This window comes from Alexandromys fortis, unplaced genomic scaffold, assembly GCF_014885135.2.
Source record: "Alexandromys fortis isolate MF-2015 unplaced genomic scaffold, M_Fortis_MF-2015_v1.1 scaffold_187, whole genome shotgun sequence".
In the NCBI taxonomy this organism is placed as follows: domain Eukaryota; kingdom Metazoa; phylum Chordata; class Mammalia; order Rodentia; family Cricetidae; genus Alexandromys; species Alexandromys fortis.
In genome coordinates, this window is record NW_026068088.1 from 926546 (window position 1) to 952609 (window position 26064).

At 41.1% G+C, this 26064-nt stretch overlaps 1 long non-coding RNA gene and 1 pseudogene across 1 annotated transcript in view; one reads left to right on the top strand and one right to left on the bottom strand.

Moving 5' to 3' along the window:
- The first annotated feature begins 2025 nt into the window (after window positions 1–2025).
- LOC126488713 (NAD kinase-like) lies at window positions 2026–6940 on the top strand (annotated as a pseudogene).
- Window positions 6941–14425: 7485 nt separating this feature from the next.
- LOC126488718 (uncharacterized) overlaps window positions 14426–26064 on the bottom strand; it is a 77411-nt gene continuing 65772 nt past the window's right edge. Inside the window, exons 3-4 of the long non-coding RNA XR_007588784.1 lie at window positions 20616–20689; window positions 14426–14657 (exon numbers count right to left, since the gene is read on the bottom strand). This is a non-coding gene — a long non-coding RNA (uncharacterized lncRNA). The remainder of the gene's footprint in view (window positions 14658–20615; window positions 20690–26064) is intronic.

Here is a 26064-nt window from a genome sequence, read left to right on the forward strand (position 1 = left end):
ATTTGCTACCATGCTCTGAACAGCAAAACCTTCACGTTATCTAACATGCATATTCCTCACTGGGGTCAAGCAGGGCAGTGTTTCCTTCTTGCTCAATTCTCAATCTGTAAACAAGTGTCCTTCACAGAGCCCCATTAGTGTGCCCTGGTGGATGTTGCTGTTCATCTTTTGTCCTGTTGCTTAATGAGTTCACTGTGTAAGAATGCCATCAATCATACTGTTGAAATATCAGTTGGTGTTTCTGACTACAATATGGCTATAATATTCCTTAAGGATAATATGTATATATTAGATAAGTCATATCCAAGAATAAGACGTAATTTTACTATCTGTGAATTCAGTGTTAACTAATCAATAATAAATATTAAATAAAGTACCTTTAAACACACTTTTAAAGCAGGGTTATGTATTAATCTATTGAAGAAGATATTGTGACCTAAGGCTACCAGAATGTAACCCTGTATTTCCCCAACAAACAATAGTATTTGACGAGTATTGTGACTCAATGCAACATAACTACCATGAGTAATTTAATGTCACTATATACTGGCTGTAATTACTTATCTGTGATCTCAGTACTCTGGTAACACCGTGCCTGTCACCTTAGTGCTTCTAGCCCTTGGCGAGAAACATTCGCTCCAGTTACCTTGCCCTGACAAAGCCATGCATCATGCCTCTGTGACCCCTCAGCCCACATTTTATCTTCTCCATGAAACCTTCCCTATGGCACTGAACCTCAGCAAACTGATTCATCTTCGAACCTTTAATGGAACTGTGACTTTGTCTGGATTGTAGGCAACACACTATTATTGAAAGGTAGAGCTATAGAGAAGTTTCACCCTCCTCTAGTCCACACTCCACTTTTACATCTGAGGACACCAAGACCTCCCCGGGGATTGACACAAAGTCATGTCATTTCTGTGCCTAAAACGTGAATGTGGGCCCTGACTCTGACTCTGTGCAGTCTCTGCTGCTTTAAACCAGCTACCATGAAAGTTCTTAGTTGACATTGTTTTATATACATCTGTGAAAGCATAAAAGTGAGAACTACAGGCACACTGAGCCTCATTCTCTGTAGAACTGGTCATACTCAATCTATAAGTAAATCAGCAGGGGCAGTCAGGGGATTACTAACTACTTGCTCCATCAGACTTGCCTTAGTCCGTGTCTCAAAACTGTCACCTGGGTCATCAAGCTTCAATCTGAAGGAGGAAACATTCAAATAGCACCTTTGACCTAATTCCCTGAGCCTTGATTCCATCCACTAGTTGAATCGGAGTACCAGATACATGAATTACTATTTTTTGTTTAGTTTTGGTTTTTGTTTTTCAATATAGAGTGTCTATGTGTAGCTCTCCTTGTCCTGGAACTCTCTGTGTAGACTAGGCTGGCCTCAAACTCTCAGAGATCTACTTGGCTATGCTTCCTGAGTGCTGGGATTAAAGGTGTGCACCACCTCCGCCCTGTTTAGGATTAGTGCTTTAACAGAATTCTTCTCTGGAATGTTGTGGTTCTAAAATACTCATTTATATGAGTTGTCACAGAAATACTTGAAAGAAGAGAGGGAGAATGTATCATTGAGCTATAGAAAAAGTTGGGGGAAACTGAGTTGGAACTGCTTTGATAGAAGCACAGTGGCAAAACTGGAAATGAGGCAAGTTTGCAAGTAATGATTATCATTCCCTTCAATCATTTAGCTACTAGAACCACTGGATACACTATCATTTAATTACACTATGCTTGATTGCATTGTCACGGGTCCATTGTCTAGTTATACACTGGAGAATATCAGATGGTAAGAGCTCCTGGATTCCATACTACACACATAAAAGAGTAATGTTCTCATTTCAGTATGAAATTGCTAATACATACAACACAGTAGAACTTCCACTTGTAATTTCTTAAACAAAAAGTAAAAAAAAAAACATGGTTGCATATATATGCATACACACACACATATATATATGCATACACATACACACACACATGCTCAGACCAATAAAGTACTTGCCACACAGACCTGAGTTGGATCTCCAAAATCCATGTAAGAAGTTGTGCAAAGCAGCAGGAACTTGCAACCCCAGCCCTTGGGAAACAGAGATAGGTGGATACCAACCAGTCCAACCCAATCAGAGAGCTCCACACCAGTGAGCGGCCTTATCACAGAAACAAAGTAAATAAATTCATGAGGAATGTCATCGGAGGTTGCCCTCTGGTTTCCACAAGTGTGTAGACACACATACACTCACACACACACACACACACACACACACACACACACCAATAGACACATACGCACATACAGGTTAAAATATGATGGAGGATGCAATTGTACTAAAGTATGTTCATGGGGGGTGTGCAAAGTCTATCCACATTTAAGCAGCCTACACTTCTATTATTGTCTGCTTCTTGCAACGTCCGGTGCCACCTACTGTTTCTCCCACCCACTTTCCTCCATGGGTTTCTCCCCTGCAGAGAAATTCACTGAATTTCCCACAGCCTTCAGACGTAACGGCAGAGCAAAACTGCCCAGAACATTACTATTCTGATACAGCTGCTCTGAACCTTGCTGAATAAGCGGATGTGAAAAAGAAGCCTGAGACAAAGTAGGACGTGTGTGTGTGTGTGTGTGTGTGTGTGTGTGTGTGTGTGTGTGTTTATGCACACGTGTGCATGTACGGCTAACCAGATCTTCTGAGACCATGAGTTAGCTGTGTTAGAAGAACACCAAGTCCTTTCACTGAGGAAAATCTTGGTACTAACTTGGGTTTTTTTCCAGACATTGAAGTTAGTCATGCAAATACAGTGATATATATCTAATATAACAATGATATGGAATGCAACCTATACAGCATACAATTGTGCTTTTCCCTTATTTAAAGCCTTACAAAGAATCCCTGTAACTGACAATCAGATTCTAACAGAGCACACGATGCTTCAGATCTGGCCCCTGCCTTTCTCTCCAGTTCTGTCTCTTAGGACTATCAGGAAACACCCTGGCTGATCCACTGACAGGCAGTGTCTAAACACCTGTCTAAAGAGCCCTTTCTACCTCATTTGGACAGGCTTTCTTCTTTGAAGACAAAACTTTAGTATAGCATAGTCTCCTTGACTTCAAATTTTTCTCCCTGTCTTTGTGTTTTTAGGTCAATGCAAACCCAGTATTTACAATGGTGTGTGATATGTATTCCTTCATTTGTTCGCTTGTTATCTGTCTTTTGGATTTTATTATGGGCAAAGTCTAACACTATAAAGGTAAATCAATAAAATAAATAAATGGTAATCAAACAGAAGATTACATAGAAGGGACTCTGTACTGAGCAGCCGTGGGGTGGCTGGCAGTTGGGTCACTAACAGCCAGGTAGCAGTTAGGGCAGCAGGGACTGCTGACTTGGCCCAGCATGGGGACAACCATGTGGGCACGTGGCAGCCGATGCGTTTTCCTCATATCAACAGTGGAAACTGAACAGGAAAAGAAGAATTGATTTAGGAGGAGAGCCCTCATTCAGCTTCGTACCACTGCACAACGTGTCATGGGGATGATCTAGAACTGTATACAAACATTCCATCAGGCACCGGGCCAAGTTTCAGAGCCTCTCAGCCTCACCTGCCCTGTGCAGCAGAAAGGAGCTCAGGAGGACCCACTCTCTCCATGGGCTATGCCGGGTGACCACGTTTGAACCAAAGGCCTGCATGCTACAGAACCCCCAGACCATCATGAACAACCAGGACCCTGAAAGCCAGAGGCTGACATGGAACAAGTCTCCTAAAAGTGAGCTTATCATCAAACAGATCCGAGACACCAGCCTACTGCAGCCCTTCAAAGAGCTCTGAATAGACCTCATGGAGGAGAGCAACATGATGGCGTATGTGGAAAAGACAGTGTTGGAAGACCTTGCTATAGTGAGTGGGGAAATTGATGGACCAGTGAGGAAGAAGTTCTGCACTTTCCATGAAGACTGTGATGCCATTTCCAACCACATAGACTTCATCATATGCCTTGGAGGAGACAGCACCATGCTCTACGCCTCCTCCCTTTTCCAGGGCAGTATAACTCCTGTCACAGCCTTCCTTCAACCTTGGCTCTCTGGGCTTCCTGACCTCATTCATCTTTGAGAACTTCTGATCCCATGTGAATCAGGTGATAGAGGTGACGGCTGCTGTTATCCCGAGGAGCCGGCTGAAGGTCAAGGTGGTGAAAATGCTCAGAGACAAGAAGATAGCCATCTATTATGGCCTCTGTGAAAATGCCCTGGCCACAGAGGACAGAAAGCTGGTCATTCAGTACCAGGTTTTGAATGAAGTGGTGATTGACAGGGGCCCCTCCTCATACCTGTCAAACATAGATGTCTACCTGGATGGATACCTTGTTACCACTGTGCAGGGTGTTGGCGTGATGGTGTCCATCCTGACAGGCAGCACGGTATATACAGCTGCAGCTGGGGTTTCCATGGTCCTCCCTAGTGTGCTGGCCATCATGATTACACCCATCTGCCCCCACTCACTGTCATTCTGGCTCATTGTGGTCCCCGCAGGAGTCAAGCTGAAGATTATACTGTCATCTGAAGCCAGGAACACTGCATGGTTATCTTTTGATGGATGGAAGAAGCAGGAAATGAGCCATGGAGACAGCCTCAGCATCAGCGCTTCCTGCTCCCTGCTGCCCTCTATCTGTGTGTGTGGCCCTGTGAGTGGCAGGTTTGAGAGCCTTGCCCAGTGTCTGCACTGGAATGCTTGAAGGAAGCAGGCTCACTTCCCAGAGGATGAGGACCAGGGTGAGGAGGACAGCCAGGCCTCACTTCCCAGCCTCCAACCTGCACCCGTGAGCACTTGGGGGCCTTCCCACTGGCCTTCTGACTGACCTGGCCTTGACAAACTACGTGGCTGTCCAGGCATCTGTGTCCTGCACACAATGCTGGGAGAGCTTGGGTGAGTTTTTTTGAAGAACAGGTCAACTTTTTAAGGTCTTTAAACCTCTTTTTCATTTCTAAAAAAGCAAAATGAGAACAGAACTGGGTGTGCTACATCTCTCCCAAGGGCCCCCTAAAATCCCAGGCAAAGAAATCTCATAAATCAGTCTTGAAATTCTGAGGGGTCAGAATTGCTCTTCTCTTTGATAGTGAAATAAATGTCTCAGCCAGAAATTTCCCTTTAGCTGCAGTGCTTTTCCCCAGGGCCTGTACCTTTCCTCCTGCAACTCTTGGGGTCACCTGGCAGCTTTGCTATGGGTTGGCAAGGCATGTGATGGCTAGGTGCCTCTGAGTTCGGCCCAAGGCCTCTGTCTCTTTCCAAAGCAGAAAGAGAAAACTCCTTGCTCAGCCATTCGGCAGTCTCTCACTCCTCATATAGCAGGGCAGCACTTCCTGAGACATCTTAAATTCTGTGTACACGTCTATTTCATTTTAAACTTTGTGAAGTGATTATGTACATATTCTCTTGTACATGCTTTGTGAAGATTTAGAGGAGACTTCCTGTTGTCCTGTGTTTACATTATGCCCAGGCCAATTCAGACAGCCCAGGACTGGACTTCCATTCGTCCCTCACACAGTGGTCCCAAGGGTTTTGAGACCAGCTCACTATTGACATCAGGCTTGAGGACCTGCCGTCCTTCCACAACAGTCTTAATATGCATCTGAGCAGCAGCCATAGGGAGCCCTGTGTGCAGCGCATGTACGTAAACAAGTAACACACATGAGTGCCACACAGGCCCTGGAGCCTTTGTGGAATCAAAGGTCAGTCAAAGCACCTCAGGTAGGCATCTGCCTTCAGTTTCGTCTTCACCTCTCATGGCAGTAGTAGGAAGGGAGGATTGCCCATTCTTTTGCTGGCTTCCGGGGCAAAGTCAGGATTCTGTCTCATGATGCTCAAAAAGGCTGGCTGATTGCTGTAGTGCTGAGCCTTTTTCTGCCTGTTAAAGCCAGGACCTACTAGGTCCTTGTCACACCTCAGCACCAATGAAGTCCTAAGTTCATTCAGGGATGGTCTGCTGTGGTCGCTTGTCCCCAAGATCTGTGCTGTTCACCTGGGATTATGAGCAGAGTAGGCCTATGCTATGATCCAGGGGAGAGCAGGGTCTGCAGTGTGGGGCATGCATCCAAGAAGCAAGTGTTGACACGTCTAGAAGCAGCTGCTTGACCTAGAACACATGGAGTTTTCATGTGAATGTTTCATATTAATATCCTAAAATTTGTTCATTGTTAATGAAGGTCATTTTATTATTTTCTGATTTTTCCAATTAGCAAGCTTGTTTTTGTTTCTAAAAAGGAAATTATGTAAAAGGAACAGGGAGATGGAGGCTTGAAACATGAAAGAGGAAGAAGTGAGGAAAAGGGTGGGGATTGGGAGAGACAGAGAGGGGGAAAAGAGCCACCAGATTTCTCGCCAGCGGCTTCCCGTCTCCACACGCCGGCCCTGTCAGGCAAGGGTGCTCTGTGCTCTGTCACAACAGACAAGACAAGCTTCAAAACCGGCCCTGCCACTTGCTCTGTGATCCAGCATAAATTACTAACCTTTCCTACCATCTCGCTTCCTCATCTCTGCACTGAAGGCAATTGTATTCATTTCTGTCCTACAGTAGTTACGAGGATTACACCAGATAATTGGGATCTACCTGACACAGTGCCTTGCACACAATCCACAAGTGGTGCACCGTCAGCTGAAAACGCATTTCTAGGTCAGGTTGGGAATGACAGAAGACACTTTTTCCGCAGCACCACAAGGCATGTACATGGTCTAGTTTCGGATGCTGGACCACCTATGTGAACTAATTTTCTGGAGGTCCATACTGAACACAGAATGATAAACTCAAAGCAATAATGACATGGCCTATTTGAGTCCATTCTTTAGTCATCAAAGGACAGCAGCTTCAAGCCTGATTTGGGGAATTAACAAGATTTTGATATGATGATAATAATAATAATCTGAAAAATCAAGAAAGCAAACAAACAAAAAAGTCCCTTGAGAATAATAAATGAGTAATTCATTAAAGGAAGAGGACCTAGTCCCACACAAAATGCTTTACTTAATGGAATTTGACCTTCTGGAACTTTACGAGATAATTGAGAAATTCCCAACCACATGGAGGTAAAATATTAGATTAATTATTATATCTCTTTGGATTGGATGCCTTGAGCAGTCATCAGTTTTCGTGCTTGGTCACTCATTAACAATCATTGTCTTGACATCCTAAGTATGCTGGATGACTAATAGTTCCCAGCAGCAGCAAGCGATGTGAGTTACCGGAATCTCTGTTTACCGGGTTATTATATAGCTACACCTAGCTGCATGGCATGGCTAGTCACGGCATTATGTGATGTTTGACCTGAGGAGAGCACCATATCCTCCAGACCACTCTCAGCATTTCCCTGCACAGCTTTGCTTTTCTCTTCCTGTCTGCCTTTGCTCACACCTTCTCCTACAATGAATCTTTTTGCTCTCCTAGTATTCAAAATTTATAATTCACTTAAGGTCCAAGTTAAGTGCCCCTTGAACCAACATCACCCCAATAAAAAGAAGATGTGCTTTTGAGTCCCATTGCACTTTATTGCGTTTCCCTCCCATACCTTTTCTTTAGGCCGTCTGCTTCTGTTAGTACACTTTCACACAATAAGCATGAAGGAAGAGTCCACTGCATGCAGAAACGGTGACACACTATCACTAGAGCTACTATAGATATTCAAACGCATACCCAAGCATGGCAACCCCATGAGAGGAAAACACCTTGCTTCCCAGGAGGGAGTTTTGCTTTATTTTTAGCAGCTGGGCCCCTTTCTACTTCTATGCTTCCCATATGGCTGAAGAATCTAATGAAAAAAGACTCTAAGATTTTGGATTAATATCTCTTGACCAGAGAAATAACTTGATGTGAATCTCATTCATTGATCTCATTTCCTCGTGTCAGTGGCCTGAGAGTTCAAAATTAGAGAAATCTGGAAGTGAAGGCTTAAGTTGGTGCTTTAGGGTGAAGAAAGAGCTCTTCACTTTCCCCGTGTACCCCTGATCCTGAGAAACCTGGGTTCTAGCGGGACGAAAATACATAAGGAATGAATCAGAGTCCAAGCTGGAGAGATCATGGAGGATATTCCGTATCAGAAGACATTAAGGAATATTTTCCATTTTTATCCAATTGTGTAATGCATCATTATGAAATATGAAAACTTTGACTAGAGGTGCATGTTCCAAAATCATACAATTCCTGGTATTAGTTTTGAAATACTTAAGAGAAAAAGGAGTAATAAAGAAAGATAGCAAAAGTGATAAAATATTAACATTGAAGTTTTCTATATCATTTTCTGCTTTTTCTTTTACACTCTAAAATATGTCTAGACACACACACACACACCTTTAAAAAATAGTCTTTTAAGGCAACAGATGTCCTCTCATATGAGGAGAACTCCTAACAAGGACCTTTATGTATAAGAGTATGAATCTTCACAATAAGACAATAAGGCTTTTTGCGTTACCAGTCCGAACTATCTGGTTTAATTCATGCAGCTCCAAAGCACTGCTGTGCTATGTGCTCTGTGAAGTAAATCAGAAAGCCATGTGTGCATCACGGCCTGGAAAAAGTGTCTGTGATTTTTAACCTCAACATTTTCTCTTGGTCAAGATTTCAGCTTGTCCAATTCTTTGGTTTTTATCTGTGGGTGAGACAGAGGACAAAGTGGGACCTTACAGAATATTGAATTTCCTGGCAGCATACCTGGAAATAACCTGGGTAGCAGTCAGTTATTCAGCATTTCTGCCTGCATTTTTTTCTTTGACATCTGAACCATTAAACAAATAATATGTCTACAGAGTTAACCAACTAATCCTTTTAATATTGGACAAAGAACCAAGAAACTTACAATTTCCTCCTTAGATTAAATTAATATATGCAAATTTCCATTTATGAAATAATCTAAGACACAAAATGAATTTGTATTTTAAAAATACTTTTGTTTCTGTGGCCAAACCACAGCCAGGGTGGGTCTGAGTGGGTGTTGGGAGCTCCTGATACCATTGAAGGCCATGCTGAAATCAGGGCTCTGGGCCCCCACCTGAGTCTGTGGTAACATATGAGCACAGGCTGCTGCCTGGGACTATATCTGAGTCTGTAGTCTAATTACAGTCAGGGTCTGTGATATTCATGGCCCAGGGTGCCACCAAAGGCCACATTGATGCTTAGGGTCTGGGTCGAATCCTTGGGCCATGTTGGGGTCCATGGTTCAACAGCAGCCAGAATATGGGCTGATGACCATGGCTCAAAGTGTCACAGGGGGTCATAGGAACCATGCATTGAAATCCAAAGGCTGTACTGGGTCAGCCCTGTCCCTCATTGGCCCCAGGATAGCTGACTCTGTGTCCCTTGTTGGACACTATAACAGGAAAACTGGCGCCATTCACCCCCATTGAAAGCTGAGCCCAGCACTGGGAGAGATGGCCCCACCACGCACCATGGGCCTAGGAGAGTTGGCTCTGTCCCTTACCTGAGGTTGTCCCAATGACCCAAACCAAACAGCTCGGCTACCACTCAGACCTGCATCCTGGATGTTGGGTTGGCCCGCCTTTAAGCTGCACCATCTTTGACCTGCTGGGCAAATGGACTGCTCCTCCAGGAAGATAACCGCTTCGCCATAACTCAGGGCAACAGTAAGATATCTGAGAGGAATTTCAGTGAGGGCCCAGCCGGGTGATGCTGGTGTACCAAAAACCAGAGGCCTTGAACCAGACCAATGACTCGATGAAAGGAATATTTTGCAGTGGGGCCGATTAGACAGAAAGGGTATATTACTACGTGAGACACTGCAGCTCTCGATGCCGCTAGGATGAATGAAGAGTTGTTGGAAAGATGGTAGTTTTTTGTTGTTTTGGTTTGGTTTTAATTAATTTGGGGATATACTTCAGGGGCAAGGGGCAGATATGGAGTGATTGGGAGGTGAGCAGCATTGGGGTACATGATGTGAAATTTTCAAAGAATCAATAAAAAAAAATGTTTTAAAAAATACTGTTTGTTGTCTTCCACCAAGGACATGAATCCTCAGACACCAGAGGTGCTTTTATTCCCTTTATTTCTACTCCCCCCCCACTGAGACAAGCATGCTCTCCTAGAAGAAACTATACATATTTTAGTGCTAACTTCACTGAATACCAGAGATAGCAAAAGATAACAGAAGAGACATGGAGTTAGCTTAATTGACTGGACAAACACAACAGAATGACATTTCAGGAAGGAAAATAAGTGTGAATGTTTGTCTTATCACAAGGCTCGGGAAGTCACTTTATCCACAGCTATTAAAATAGAAAGAATTTACAGGGTTTAGGGACCTAATAGCACATAAACAGATCCAGGCTTTGAGAAATCACCTAAGTTAGTAGTTTCTGCATGTTTACAGAACTGAAACACTTTAGTGTATAATATTTTCAAACATTTTCAACTGGTACATATTTTAACAATTATGAGAAATGCAATAATTCAATACTCTTAAAGTGCAATGGCCTAATGAAAGTAATAAACATTTTCATTTCCTCAAACATGTGTCATTCCTATTCATTGGGACTTTTTTGCTTGCTTTAAAAAGTACCATAAATGGTTGTACAATGGAGTCACTCTACTTCATTGCACAAGACTAGAATAAGTTTCTCCTGTCTGACTCTAGAGTGGTACCTTGTGGTGATACATTATTGTGAAAATAACACTTATATCCCAAGAGACTGCAACTTGTGCTGAACTTCACAGTCAAGTTAATAATACACCCTAAGATCACTTAAGATTTAGCCTAATATCTTGGTGTGTTTTCAGCCTGTTTGTTTAACTGCCTTAAAGAGAATCATGAAACAGCCATCCTTTCTTGTCTTGGATTTCCCATGTAAGCAGCATTTACAATGTAAACTAATGTATAGCTTTGATGTTAAATTATGTACTCTTGCACATCACCAACTCAGAGCTGTGTGTATGTGTGTGTGAAGATAATCATTTGCTGAAAACAGGCAAGTCAAAAGTAACCTTATGATGCCCAATCATACCACAAGGACACTTGTTCAACTATGTTCATTGCAGCTTTATTTGTAATAGCCAGAACCTGAAAACAACCTAGACGTCCATTAACCAAGGAATGGATAAAGAAAATGTGGTACATTAACACAATGGAGTATTACTTAGCTGTTTAAAACAAGGAAATTTGAAGGCAAATGGATGGAACCAGAAAAAAATCATCCTGAGTGAGGTAACACATTCCAAAAAAGGCAAACGTAATCACTAATAAGTAACTATTAGTTATAAAATAAAAGATAACTATGCTATAATCCATAGACCCAGAAAGACTAGGTAACAAGGAAGGTTCATGGGATACACTCAAATATCCCTGGGAAGGGGAAGTAGAAGAGAATTTATGAGTGGAATGAGGGTGGGTAGGGATGGGAACATGAGTGATCAGGTTGGGAGTATGGAGGGAGAAGTACTGAAAGAGACTACTGGAAATAGAGGGGGGAATTTTGGGGTCAGATTAAAAACCTGGCAAAAGGGAATTCTTTCAGTGCTGTGGGACAATGTTGTTGTACCCTGTAAAGATTTGTCACTTGTATTGGTTTAATAAAATGCTGATTAGCTAGTAGCAAGGCAGGAAGTATAGGTGGGGTGACCAGAACAGGAGAATTCTTGGGAGAGGAAAGGCTCAGTCTACAGTCATTACCCAGATGCAGAGGAAGCAAGATAAGAATGCCTCACTGATAAAAGGTACCAAGCTACAGGGCTAACATAGACAAGGATTATGAGTTAATTTAAGATGTAAGAGTTAATAAGAAGCCTGAGCTAATAGGCAAACCCATTTATAATTAATGTAGATCTCTGTGTGTTTCTTTGGGACTGAACAGCTACAGGACCAGGTAGCACAGAAACCTCTGTCAACATCCCAGGAATCTACAAGATGATACCAGCTAAGACTCCTAGCAATAGTGGATACACAGCTTGAACTGGCCTTCTCCTGTGGCCAGCTTAGTACCTAGTCTAATTGTTATCAGAGAGATTTCATCTAGCAACTGATGAAAACAGATGTACACCCATTAGACGGAGTTCAGTGAATCCCTGCAGAAGAGGGGGAAAAAGTATTGTAGAGACTAGAGGGTTCAAGGACACCCCCCCCAAAAACTCACGGAATCAACTAATATGGGTTCATAGGAGCTCATAGATACTGAACCAAAAACCAGGGAGTCTGCATAGGACTGACCTAGGCACTCTGCATTTATGTTACAGTTGTGTATCTTGGCCCTCTTATGGGACTCTTAACAGTGGGAACAGGGGCTGGCTTGGACTCTTTCACTGGCTTTTGGTACCCTATTCCTCATTCTGAGTCACCTTGACCAGCCTTAATATATGGGAAGATGCTTTGTATTACTGAAAATGGATGTGCCCTGTTTTGTTAATACTTATGGGAGAACTGTCCTTTCCTAAACAGAAAGGGAGGAGTGGATGGGGGAGTAGTAGGGGGTATGAAGAAGGGTCTAGGAGGAGAGAAAAAAGGGGAGAATTCAGCTAGGATATAAAATTAATTGATTAATTATTTTTTAAAAAAGAAACCTTATATAAAAAATGTCTCTCAAAAATATTAGAAATAGCATATAGTTATTATTTGATAATAATATGCTTGTTATACTGAGTGTTTTGGGGTCAGTTGAAATCAGCGACTTAATACCTTGTAAAAATCTGCTAAAGATTTTTATAAAGTATCCATCATTGCTTCCCTATATGATGTTTTTTGTGCCATTCAATAAAAAAGATCAAGCCCTATGTTAGGGATAAAACACACTTAGACAATGGAGACCCAACAAGATACACACAGACAGACTACGCACAAGCCAGAACCACAAACTAAAAACAGATAAAATAAATAGGAAGAGAAGTGAAGAATTCAAACTCAGGTTCACCCTGGTCAAATTAATCTAATGGGATGTGATATCTGTCCTTTCCTTAATGTGACAGGAAGCATTTTGGTGTCTTTGAGGCTGCCTAACACATCTAACTGACAGTACCATGTATCTAACTTTTCTCTATTTTTCTTCCTTTTCACCATCCCTAGTGTCTTGAAAACACTGTTCTTTTATCCTTCAACAATTTTGAAGCATTGGTAATTGCTCCATCATTATCTGAAAAAGGATTTTATGATAAAAGGAAATTGGGGCTGGAGATCTGGATAAAACTAAGGGCAAATGTTGCTTTACTGTGAAAATTTCTGGCCCTCTAATAGGACAATATGTATGACTCATTTTCAAAAAGAGAAATGCCATGAGACAATGCCATGTTTTTAGATCATGTTGCAGAGATAATGTTCCAAAAAAGCAAACATTCATGATATGAAGATACAGCTAGGAACACATACACACACACACACACACACACACACACACACACACACACACTGGAAGGCATTTGTTAACCATGTTCTTCATTAGTGTGAACATGTCTGACATTGTGTGCTTGTGAGCCAAGGAGGATTCTGACCCTTTTTTCTCAAACTAAAAGAGAAACCATTTTTGCAGAAACTTTTCAGTCTCTGAGTTGTGAGTAACTACTTCCTTCCTCTTCTGGAGTTAGCAAGCCGGGGAAGCTAGGAACTCAAAAGGGTGGTACCTCCTTGCTTACATTAATAAACATTAATGTAACAGAGCAGAAGTGAGCTCTCTAGAGATACAGAGGTTCTGATTTTCTGCAAAACTTAGAAAAAAAACATTAGATAAAAAGTTCACACTTTTCCATTTTTCTCAGAGGCCACTGCTAGCTAGTCAGACAATTCTGCCAAAAGTATCATAGCTGCAAGGTGATACTGTAATCTTAGTCACTTTATTTGTCTTAACATAATTATATTTTAAAACTAGCAATCACTCTCAGTTTTGATAATCACAGCAACAGCAATAATAATCACAGAACTGACCTGTGAACAAGATGATGCATTTCTTCGGGTAATTGTTTATCCAAACTATTTCATTTATTTATTTGTCTGTTTGTTTAAAAAGGAAATTAAATCATGTTAGTCTACATTGTTTATATTCTCAAGACACTCCACCAAAAGTTAATTATTTGTTCAGGGTCCTAAAAAAGGTGAAAGTAAATTTCCACTTCAAAGAATGCCGATATCCTAGTCCTGAAGCCAGCAACTCGCCGGGTTGTAATTCATAGAAGGGAAAGGAAGGAACACGATGCAAAAACATAACTTTAAAATTATAAGTATCAACATTTTTGAGTGATTACTGTGGATTATATTTGTTAAGTATGAACATTTATTATAGAATGTTCTATCTGCCACTTCTTACTGGGTTCAATAATACATTTGTGCACCCCTTAGTCATGCATCCCAATTGCCAAGTAACAGCCTATATGGGGCAGAAATATTTTTTTTCAGAAATAGTTTTTATTCATTTTCTTTTTCATAGATCCTTGTCCCATTTGGTCTAGACTTCACACAGTGGACTTGTGAATAAATTGTCAAGAGCACATAGCATAGAACAGGAACACTGCATAAAGTTTCAACTGAGAATACCACATACTTCCCAGTAGCTTATAAATCGGTAGGAATTCAGTGTTTCTCCTTACGACATCTGTGCAAATATAGAAATGCATCCGCTGTGTCCTCAGATAGAATGCCCTTCCTCTTTTTCACTTCTTCTGCTTCCTCTGTTCCATAAAGCTAAGAAGATAGAGCAGAGCAGAAAGCAATCAAAATGTCACTGACTTGGAAACAGATTTGCGATGCTAACCTGGGTGACGACAATAACTTTTAACACCAAACTAATGTGAAGGAGACCACAAGTCTATATAGCGACCATAGAAAGAGCCCTAAGACTACAGAAAATTTCAATAGAAAAATCTAAGAATAAGGTCAGAAGAATTTATGATGCAGTTATAAACCCATGTAAAGAGTATCTATTATTTCTCTAAATATTTCTATATATTTAAATATTTTGAAAGGGTTTGTTATATTGCCTGTTTTAGTAAGAAACCTGAAACAGTCAAATAAATATTAACCTCCATTTATCAAAGATTACCTTTAAAATTGAATGAGGATGTAACTAGTTGAATTGAAGAGTGACTTAATCCTCAAATGTAGAATCTGAAATCAGGAATGCTAAATGGTAGATTTCATAGACTGTTTAATGATGTTTTTAAAGTGTTGGTCAGAGCTGAATAGCAAATGGCCCATTCAGCTAAGACTTACAGACATGAATAAGAAAAGTCTATGTCATCTCAGTGTGGGTTGGATGGGATATTTATAGAAAGTCACGAGTGACAATTATAGCCCTTCACTAGCCTGGGCTTCTGTATTTTTCTAGGACATGGGTTGACTCATATATCATCATGCTTTTTGCCCATCATTGCTTCATCCCTTCTCCTTACAGCACAATACTGGTACCCACCACGGCAGTCTGAGGCCAGCCTCGGCTCTATTCCCACAATCCCTAAGTCAGAGTCTAAGGGGGAGCTAGGCTGGCGACAGTTGCCACACTTAGTGCAGCGGCTCCTAGACTAAGAGTCAAAAGCCAAGTCTGAGCCCATAAACCCAAGTGATCAAAAGGTCGGGTGGGGCGATCCTGTGTGATAAAGAAACTGAACCAAAGTTGAAGAATGAAGGGTGTGTTTGAATATAACCAGATATATGATCCAACTCTGACAACAATCTGGCACGTCTGAAGAGAGAGTGGTGGGGCGTGGGAAGCGGCAGCACCCTCAAGACTCACCGAATGTGACTGGTTTTGAATCAAAGCCTCCAACTAGGTAACAGCAGTGCAAACAGCATGTCATCTACATGAATTAGCAAGGCATGCCTGTGCCCCTGCCATAAACTAGTCTTCTAAGCAGGATGCAGGTGCAAAGTAACCCTTCTACGTTTTTCTAAAGTTACCACACTGGTGAGAACACACCTGGAGATCACAGGAAGAAATTCAGTCTTTGTCTTTGGGGAGCAAACAGCCTGATATAGATGAACTGGAAACTATTAATATTTTTCTAGTTCCTTCCCAAAAGATACATAATTATTTAAATGTCTAAGCACAGAAGCTGTTTCTACAGATGTAAAATAAAATGCAAGCTATTTTACCGGCAGAAAAAAAATGGAGGTTATCATTTGATTATCTTAATAAGTAATTCATAGCATTAAAAGACACTTTCAGTTTCCTGAGACTGTTAGATATGGCCGTTATATGTGAAATCCAAACCTGGCTAAAACTCTTATGCTTTGGCACTGCACTGATACCTCAAAATATAAGAACTTAATGGGACAAAAGATGAACATAGATCACAACAAGAAGAGTCATACAGAAAAATAGAAATGCTTTCATGAAAGACAATACAAAAAATAATTTTCTAGTAATTTATTAGCATGGCATTGAAACTTCAAGAGGTTGGCAACGCTCTGTGAAACTGACAAGTTCTGGGCTATCCTGCCTACTTCCCTTTGTGTTCATTATTCTATAACCATCAAACTCTTACTCAGCTACAGTGCATGCATGCCACCTGCTTGTTTACCACAGCTTATGTTAAAATATCTGTTGAGAAAATGCATAGTCAAATCAGCATATAATTGAATACTGTCTCTTTTTTATCCCCTTCCTTCTGTTATCATTTTAAAACATTTTATGTATTCATACATCTAGAAGATATTTTGTCATATCTACACCTATGACCGTTTTTCCCTCCCTCTGAACCTACTTTTCTGCCCAACAACTCTTTTTCTCCTACTTTATCGTCTTTTTTTTTTTTTAATGACCCACTGTGTTTGAAAGAGAGTTGCTTTCGTGAGTGTGGGCTGAGGTTCTTTACTGGAGCATGGGTAATATATGTCAATGGCTATACCCCAGAAAAAAATGACTCCCCCTCCTTTAGCAACCATTAACTGCCTATAGCTCCTCTGCTGGGAATGAGACCCTCATAATTCCCTCCCCGATGCATGTTTATTTGTTAACAAGTTCTGTATTATGCAGGTCTTGTTTCTGTAACTGCAGTTGTTATGATTTCAAGTGTGCAGTGACCATACTGTGCTCAGAGGACAGTGTTTCACAGCACTCTTCCTCATCCTCCAGCTCTGACATTCTATTCCCATTATCAGCAGTGTTCCCTTAGGGTCTAAGAGGATGACAGAGACAGACACCCTCTTTATAGCTAAGCACATTTTAAGAATGTATGTATTTTTACTTTCTGTTCATGAGCGCTTTCATACATGTATGTGTAGTGGCCTTTCATTTATATTTTAATAAAGAAAGCTTGCCTGGGAATCAGTAAAGTAAAACAGTCACACTGGCCAGCCAGGCCAGGCAGCAATGACATGCACCTTTAATCCCAGGAGCCACCCTAGAAACCAGGTGGCAGTGGTGCACGCCTTTAATTCCAGAACTAGAGAGGATTATAAAACGGGAGGAGACAGCTCTCAGACAAATCTCATTCTGAGATTCCTGGAGGCAGGATCGCCATATTAGACTGGGATAGAGGGAAGAGCCTTTGGCTGGCTGTTTTGCTTTTCTGACCTTCCGGTTGAACCCCAATTTCTATCTCTGGGCTATTAATCATGCTTTATATATGTATGTGGACTACATGTGTGCCTGATTCCCAAGGAGGCCAGAAGAAGGCATCAGGTCCCTTGAAGCTGATGTCAGACATGGCTGTTATCCACCATGTGGGTGCCAAGAGCTGCATCCCGGTCCGTTGCAGAAGCAGCGGGTGTTCTTCAGCCACCGGAGTTGAGCACTTACCAGTCACGTATTCTAAGCCTTTGACCAGTTACACATCTCTATACTGACTGCTGCCCACTGTAAAAAGAAGCTTCTCTGACCAAGGGTGAGAGCAGCCCTGTCTGTCTGTGTAGACCCAAATATTTAGAAGACATCTTGACAATGCCATTTAGCAAAGCAATGGTGTAGAGTCCGCTCTAAGGCCTATGACCTTCCTAGTCTGGTTGACAGTACCAGGCATGAATTTCCTCCTGTGGAGAGAACCTCAAATCCAATCACAAAGCAGCTGGATACCCCCAGGAGTCAGTTATTCCCTGTGGCACCAGGGAACACATTTCTCTGACAAGTCAGTGAATGTTGTCTCAGAGCTGATCACTGGGAGAAACCACCGGGGACTTGTTTTTCTCACAGCAGACTACACTGTGCCTCCTAGCACCGTGAAAATTAGCCAGCTTGAAGGAAACTTTCGGCTCAGTTCCACCTTGGTTACTCCATGTTCTGAGACAAAATTTATGATGTCTTCAGCAAGAGGGCCTTACCAACAATTTCTGGAAGGCTACCAAGATTGATTGATGGCAATATCTTGTGGAACCTCTGCCATCAACAGCTCTTTGAGTGTGTGGTGGTTTGGATGAGAAATGCCCCTACAATCTCAGGTTTGTAACACAATCCTAATTAGTCTTATTAAATAAAAACCCAGAGTCAGATAGCAGAGTAAATGCTGAAAGATCAGAGAAGTAAAGGAACCAGACCTAGAGAGACCTTTTACCACTACCGAATCCTCAGACCAAAATGGGCAAGATTCTGTCTCCACATATCCTCAGACTGAACGCCACGATCTCATGGCTCCTCCTGAATCTTATATTCCTTTCTCCTCCCAGACATATCCCTTCCTGTATCCACCTTCCTAGTTCTAGAATTGAAGGCATGTGAATCTCAAGTACTTTGATTAAAGATGTGAGCTACCACCACCTGGCTCTCTTCCTCTTTGAGACTGAATCAGTCTAGTGGAGCCCAGGATGACCTTGAACTCACAGAGCTCCACCTGCTTCTGCTTCCCAAGTACAGGGATTAAAGTGTGTGTCCCCACTGCCTGGCCTCTATGGCTAACTAGTGGCTTAACTCTGCACTCTGATCTCCAGGCAAGCTTTATTTGTTAGATCACAAACAAAATGTTTAATGTGTTCTTAGGGGTGCACCCACACACTGAGACAATGGGGATGTTCTATTGGGAACTGACCAAGGCCAGCTGGCCTGGGTCTGAAAAAGCATGGGATAAAACCGGACTCGCTGAACATAGCAGACAATGAGGACTACTGAGAACTCAAGAACAATGGCAAAGGGTTTTTGATCCTACTGCAAGTACTGGCTTTGAGGGAGCCTAGGCTGTTTGGATGCTCACCTTACTAGACCTAGATGGAGGTGGGTGGTCCTTGGACTTCCCACAGGGCAGGGAACCCTGATTGCTCTTTGGGCTGACGAGGGAGGGGGACTTGACTGGGGGAAGGGGTGGGAAATGGGAGGCAGTGGCAGGGAAGAGGCAGAAATCTTTAATAAGTAAATAAATAAAAATAAAAAAAAACAACCAAACAAAAACATGTCACCACCCAGTCATTCGTATATTTGGTCCCCATTTGGTGGTCCTGTTTGTGGAGCTTCAGATGGCCCTCCACTGCTGAAGGAAGTACTGCACTAGGAATGGGCTTGAGATTAAAAGCCAGTTCCATCTTCCAAGTGCGTGTCTGGATTTGGAGATGTGATCCACTGGATTCCTGTCCCTACCACTTGCTGCTATGCTTCCCTCACCAAGATGGACTCCCATCCCCTTGGAACTGCAAACTCAAATAAAGTTTCTCTTTTATAAGTTGCCTCAGTCGTGATATTTTATCACAGAAATAAAAAAATAACTACTACAGGGTGGTATCCACACCTGTCTCTGGAACTTTTGTTTAATAAGTGATAGCTTCTGGGAACAGAATGATTTACACATGCAGGGAAATTCCATTTAAATGGGTTATCTTTTTAAATCATGCCTTATGTTTTTTTTGTTTTGTTTTGCTTTTAAATATTTACCCTTAAAATGCCACTTGCATGTTAGAAACTTAATTTTGGTGTACTAGAACTAGATTTCAACAAAAGGGATTTCAATGATTGTTTGTGTCTGGGTACTGACGGCTTTTTGTGTCTTTTAAATATTTTATATCCATTGAAAACCCTCCCCCCCACAAACATATTTTATTTCTATAATTGTTAACTAAAGTTGACAAAATTTTCTTTATAATCTCCCTTTCTCTCACCTGAGTTTGTAAGTACATTACTGTCTATATTTTCTTAATAGGAACTCTTAGCCAAAGAGAAGTTTGGTTGATTTTCATGTATGTACATTTGACCAGCATGGCTGTGTTTTTCTCGTAGATAATTCAAACAATATAGAAAAATCAAAAGAAAAAAAACAATGCAATCTGAAATCAATCCTTAGAGATTTCTCATGTTAAGTTTTGGGGACACGTATTCTATGTATTTGTATCTGTAAAGAATCAATACAGAGTTATGTATAATGGGGATCTTTCTGGTCAAGACATTTTAAAATAATGTTTTCAGTCAATCATAAAGTCCATAAACACAGAGCTCATCATAACCTGCAGGGCTGCATACATAACCTGGCCCCACCTCTTTCCCTTTTCAGCAGCAATTTGTCTGAGTCATCTACATTCAACCACCGGCATTTCTTGATATTTCTCAAGTACAAAACACAAACAAACAAAAACTACCTGTCATACTCAAAATGCTTTTTTCACTATTTCCTTTGCATTGATGTGTTAGTCAACTTTACATTACTATAAAATGCCTGAGATAACCAATTTAGATAGAAAAAAGTTTCCTTTTACTTACAGCGTTAGAGTTTTAAGATCTGGGTAAATTACCTTCTTTTCTTGGGGCCAGGAGTGGTGCATCATGGTGGGGGAAAGGGGGAGAGCAGAGCCACATAATCCATCACCTGGAAGTGAAGAAGTAAAAGGAGGAGTGAGCTCCACAATCTCCTTCAGGATTAAGCACCTCACACTCCCCCACTTCCTAACATTCTAAGCTAGAGACTAAGCCTTTAACATGGGCTTGGGGATGGAAACACTTAAGAAATAAACTGTAACAATTGGAATAAATCTCTTTTTGTTTTTTAAACAAACAATTCCGCACTTGTCACTCAGGTCCCACAGTTTTCCACAGTGACTCTATCAGGTATTACCAAGTCCTTCTGTGGTTTATCACTCCAAGTAACAAATGATTTTAACTCTACCCAAAACTGTCTTATTGATTTCTCTAACATCTGGGGAAATTTACAATGAATTCTTTAAACAGCAGCGAGGTTACTAATAAATTTGCTAATAAAAAAAAAATCAAGACACTGTCAGAAGTCAAGAGTCTAAGAAAAGGTGTTCTTTAAATAAGTTGTGGGTCATTGATTTCTATCTTCTAACACACACTCACACGCTCACACACTCACACATACACATACTCTTACACACACATCCTCACACATACACACCCTTCACACACTCACACATACATACTTTTACACACATATGCATACACATACACATTCACATACGCGCACATATACACAAATTGGCCTGGCTTGGTCTTCTGAAACCTCAAAACCCACCTTCAATGACTTGTTTTTCTCCAACAAGGCCACACTTTCTAACCCTTTTAAATAGTACTGGTGCAGGACAATTCTGTATTCTGTCAACTATGTTTTAAATAAATGCTGATTGGCCAGTAGCCAGGCAGGAAGTATTGGCGGGACAACTAGACAGGAAGTAGAGGTAGGGCAATGAGAACAGGAGTATTCTGTGAAGAAGGAAGCTCTTCCCAATCTTGTTTAGACACCGAAGAAGGAAGATGTGACCTGCCCTGCTGAAAAAGGTACCGAGCCATGTGGCTAATATATACTAGAATAATGGGCTAATATAAGTTATACAAGTTAATAAGAAGCCCGAGCTAATGGGCCAATCAGTTTATAACTTATGTGGAACTCTATGTGATTTTCTTTGGGACTTGCTGGCTGTGGGAATTGGGCAGGAAAGAAACCCCAGCAATCAGGCCCACATGCTACAGAATGATGCCAACCTGTGGATGACTGTATCCACATAAAGCCAGAAAGAGCTCGGGAAGTAATTCTAGACAGAAAAGCATAGCTTATTGATAGCAGCATTTTCTCTGGTGGGCTCTGTTTGCTAGAGGCAAGCACTCTCATTTAAGAGAGGCTTCCTGGCTTAGCATTAGCTGCAAAACTCTGTAGCTCTTTAAGAGGTCCTGTCACAAAATACTTAAATGGTGTTGATGAAAAGCTGACCACATGCTTTTTGGTTTTCAGCCATAGGAGAAAAAAAAAGCTGTGCTGTTTTAAAATGCAAGCTTTCTGGGCTGTTCTGCCAGGACAAACTCTCACTCTTTTAGGCAGGCAGTCCAACTATGGAGCATTTGAGTGTGGTTTGTGAGCACACTGCTGCAGCTTTCTTCCTGGTAGGGACCTTGAAACGCCATAGAGCCGTGGCAATAAACATGGCTCCAGTGATACCTCTACCATGAGACTAGAATCTCAGAAAGCTAAGGAATGGGCAGGATCCATCTGTCAAAGCCACAGCCTTAATCCTAGCCATATTGCCTAGAAATTTAAAGACTCATGTGGTCAGAAAAAGAGAGTATGCAGTAAAGAGAGATTCAAAGATGAAGAAAATCTCTAAATGGTTTACAGTGTGTTAAAAATATATGCAGGCTAAAGTCCTTAAAATAAAGAAGAAAGAAAGACAGTAGTCAGGTGTGGTAGTGCACACCTTTAATCCCAACACTTGGTAGACAGAGACAGGCAGACTTCTGTGAGTTCAAGGTATGCACATGCCTTTAGTCCCAGCACTTGGGAGGCAGAGGCAGGCAGATCTCTGTGAGTTCAAGGACAGCCTGGTCTATAGAGTAAATTACAGGACAATCAAAGATAAGTAGAGAACCTGTCTCAAAAAGCCAAAAATTAAAAGTAAAAGTAAGAGAAATAGAGGTCAAAGTAAAGCCACATAAAGATTTTAAAAACAAAAAGAATCTTGATTAATCCAAGACAGGTATTTTGAAAATATCTTGACTTCAAAATTGAAGTCAAAAGGTATGTTACTTTGGAGAAAATGATTTGCTTTTGTTTCCACAGGAAATGAGAGGTTGTGGGTTCATTCTGAGTTAAGAAAAATCAGGTTTGATCAAGGAAGGCCTTGATCAAGAAATCTCCAGTAGGAACAGAGGCCCAGATGTCAGAGTTCTACATTCAGAACAGATTCAACACTGCTGCCTGAGATGATTAAGACTCACAGGATACTCTAATCAGGACTTGATCATAATTCTAAATTTTCTTTAGGTCCCCATAAGATTATCAGCAGCCCAAATCAGCAGGAAGTAGCCTGGAAAACTATGCCCACATTCCCCAAAAACGGACTATGGATGTTCTTGTTTTCTAAAAAAAAAAAAAAGGGGGGGGAGCCTGAGCTAATGGGCCAATCAGCTTATAACTTTTGTAGAACTCTGTGTGATTTTTGGGGGGGTCTTAATGATTGTGGGAACCAGGCAGCACTGGGACCTGGTGGGAGGAAAGAAACCAGGCAGGACAGAAAACCTGTCAACACAGTACTACTCCCTAAGAGTTCAAATCTATGAGCCTTTGGGGGCTGCTCTTTTGATATGATAATACAACATTACCAAAAGCAACTTGGAAAGAAAAAGATTTATTTCATCTTACAGTGTGTAGTCCATTATCCAGAGAAATCAGAAGAGGATCTCAAAGCAGGAACCTGGAGGCCACAACTGGGACAGAGGCTATAAAGGAGGGATAGTTATTGGACTGCTTCTCCAAGGCTTAATCAGACTGCTTTCTTACACTCCCTAGGATCACCTGTCCTGTGGTGGCACCATTCACCATCCACAAAGTGCTAGGTCCTCCCACATCTATCACTAAAAAATAAATGTACTACAAACTTGCCCACAGGCCAATCTTGTGGAAGCATTTTCTCAGTTAAGGTTTCCTATTCACAAATGACTTCAGTTGGAATAAAGTTGATACAAGCTAGGCACACAAACCTCTAATCTCCACATACATGTGCACACACATGTACACTTCCACATGCATGCACCTATATACCTTCATGAGCTCTTCCCCCCACACACAACACATGTGCACTTGCACGTGCAGCCTCCTCCCACACACACTGAAAATCTTAACAGAAAACTTAAAAGCAGATACCAGTTATTTCTACTGCAAGAGAAACTTTATTATATTCATTCACTAGAAGCCTCATCAAAGCTGAAGTTGATGGCCACCATTTTACTCTCTGTAGAAAGGGGCATCTCAGAGGAACCCTCAGTTTTCCCTGCTCTCCCACTTAATCAGCATGACATAACTGCTCAAAGCAAAGCCCATATTCCCTGGATAGAAGAGCATAGCATCTCTTTGCTCCCCAAACTCCTATTTCAGAATATCATTTTTCATTTACCTGGGGGAGAACTTGAAGGACCATTAAAGTTTGGCTCAAAAGAAAAACCCAATCTTGATTTAATGATAAGTTGTTTATGCCCTTTAAAGCAACAAAGAAAATATGTAAATAGCTTTAAAATAGTAACTAGACATTTCAGATGAATTAATTAGATCTATACCAGAAATAGACGTGTAAAATATGAAAATTTTGCAAAAATAGAGTATGGAATCCTTTGCACAAATGTACAAATTATGCAGTAAGTATGCAGACACTTGAAAAGGGAGACCCTTCACTAACCTCAAGGCAGTGGTTGCCACTGGAAAAGAGAGTAAGATTTGATATATTTATTTGATATAAATAGGGTTTCAATTCTCTAAAGTTTTATTTTCAAAAACAAAAAAAGGAAAGGAAAAGAAAAGCAAAAAGAAATTCAAATGGCAAAATGTCATGAGATTTTTAATCTGAGAGTTGCTTGTATAAATGAGTAAATATGCTTAGCAGTTTGAGATATTACTCTGGAATTAGAAGAGAAGTTTGTGGCAGAAAGAACTCCAGACAAGAGATAAGAGATAATGGAAGTTAACATGGTGGAATAAGAAGATAAAAATTGGAAAAAGGAATTTATTCCATGTGTACAATTTGGGCGTATAAAGCTTTTCTGGAAAGGATATTCAATCCAAATCACTTTCTTATTATTCATACAGAAATATGCAAGCTTATCAGTTTGAGATGTCAGAGAACAGAATTTGAATTTTAGGAACCCAATGAGAAATGAAAGCCTGAAAGAACACAGATAGCTTCTGAGGCTGGGGAGATTGTTCTGGTAGTAAAGGGCTTGCTCTGCAAACATGAGGACCTGAATGTAATTCTTGGCACCTGCATAAAAAGATGGGTATGGCATCATGCCCTGTAATCCCAGGACTGGAAAAGCAGAGACAGGAGGGTCCCTGGGGCTCGAGACACTGCCTCAAAATCTAGAGTGAAAAGTGGCTAACAATATTGATCTCTAGCCTCCATGTATGACTGCAAGCATATCTATAACATGCAAACTCATACAAGTACATGCGTACACACACAGACACACACACACACAGAGCGCGACAGAGAGAGAGAGAGAAAAAGAGACTGATCCTGTGCTCTGAGGGTAAGAACAGTCTGCAACCTAGAGTAGGGTTTTGTTATTATCTTGAGTTTTCCACTCATTCACCCAAACAAAATTGAAAGTCAACCTTCAGCCCAATAAATTTCAAACTAAATTTCAATTAATCATCCATTAGTCATTTCTAATTTATTTTGTTATTTTTAATTATGTGTATAAGGAAGTGGGGTAGGTATGTTCATATGACCTCAGAATCCAGTAGAGGCAAGACTCATTGGATCCACTAGAGCTGGAGTTACAAAGAGTTGTGAGCCATCCAATATGAGTTCTGGGAACTGAACTCAGGTCCTCTGGAAGAGAAACAAGTACTCTTAACTTCTAAGGCATCTCTACAAGCCCAACATATTTAATTGTCAATTGTGTTGTAAAAATCCTGAATTATTTTCCCTTTCTCAGATATATAATTCTGTCTTAGTTATAGTTCTGTGAAGAGACACTATAGCCAAGGCCATTTTTATAAAAAGAAATCATTAGGTTGGGGCCTTGCTTGCAGTTTAGAGGGTTACTCCATTATTATTATTATTGTGGGAATCAGACAAGCATGGTGTTAGAGCAGTAGCTGAGAACTTTACATCCTGATCTTTAGACAGGAGAGAGAGGGGGGGGAGATGCAAAGAGAAACTGAGCCTGGCATTGGCATTTTGAAACTTCAAAGCCCAATTCCAGTGACATACCTCCTCAATAAAGACCACACCTCCTAAT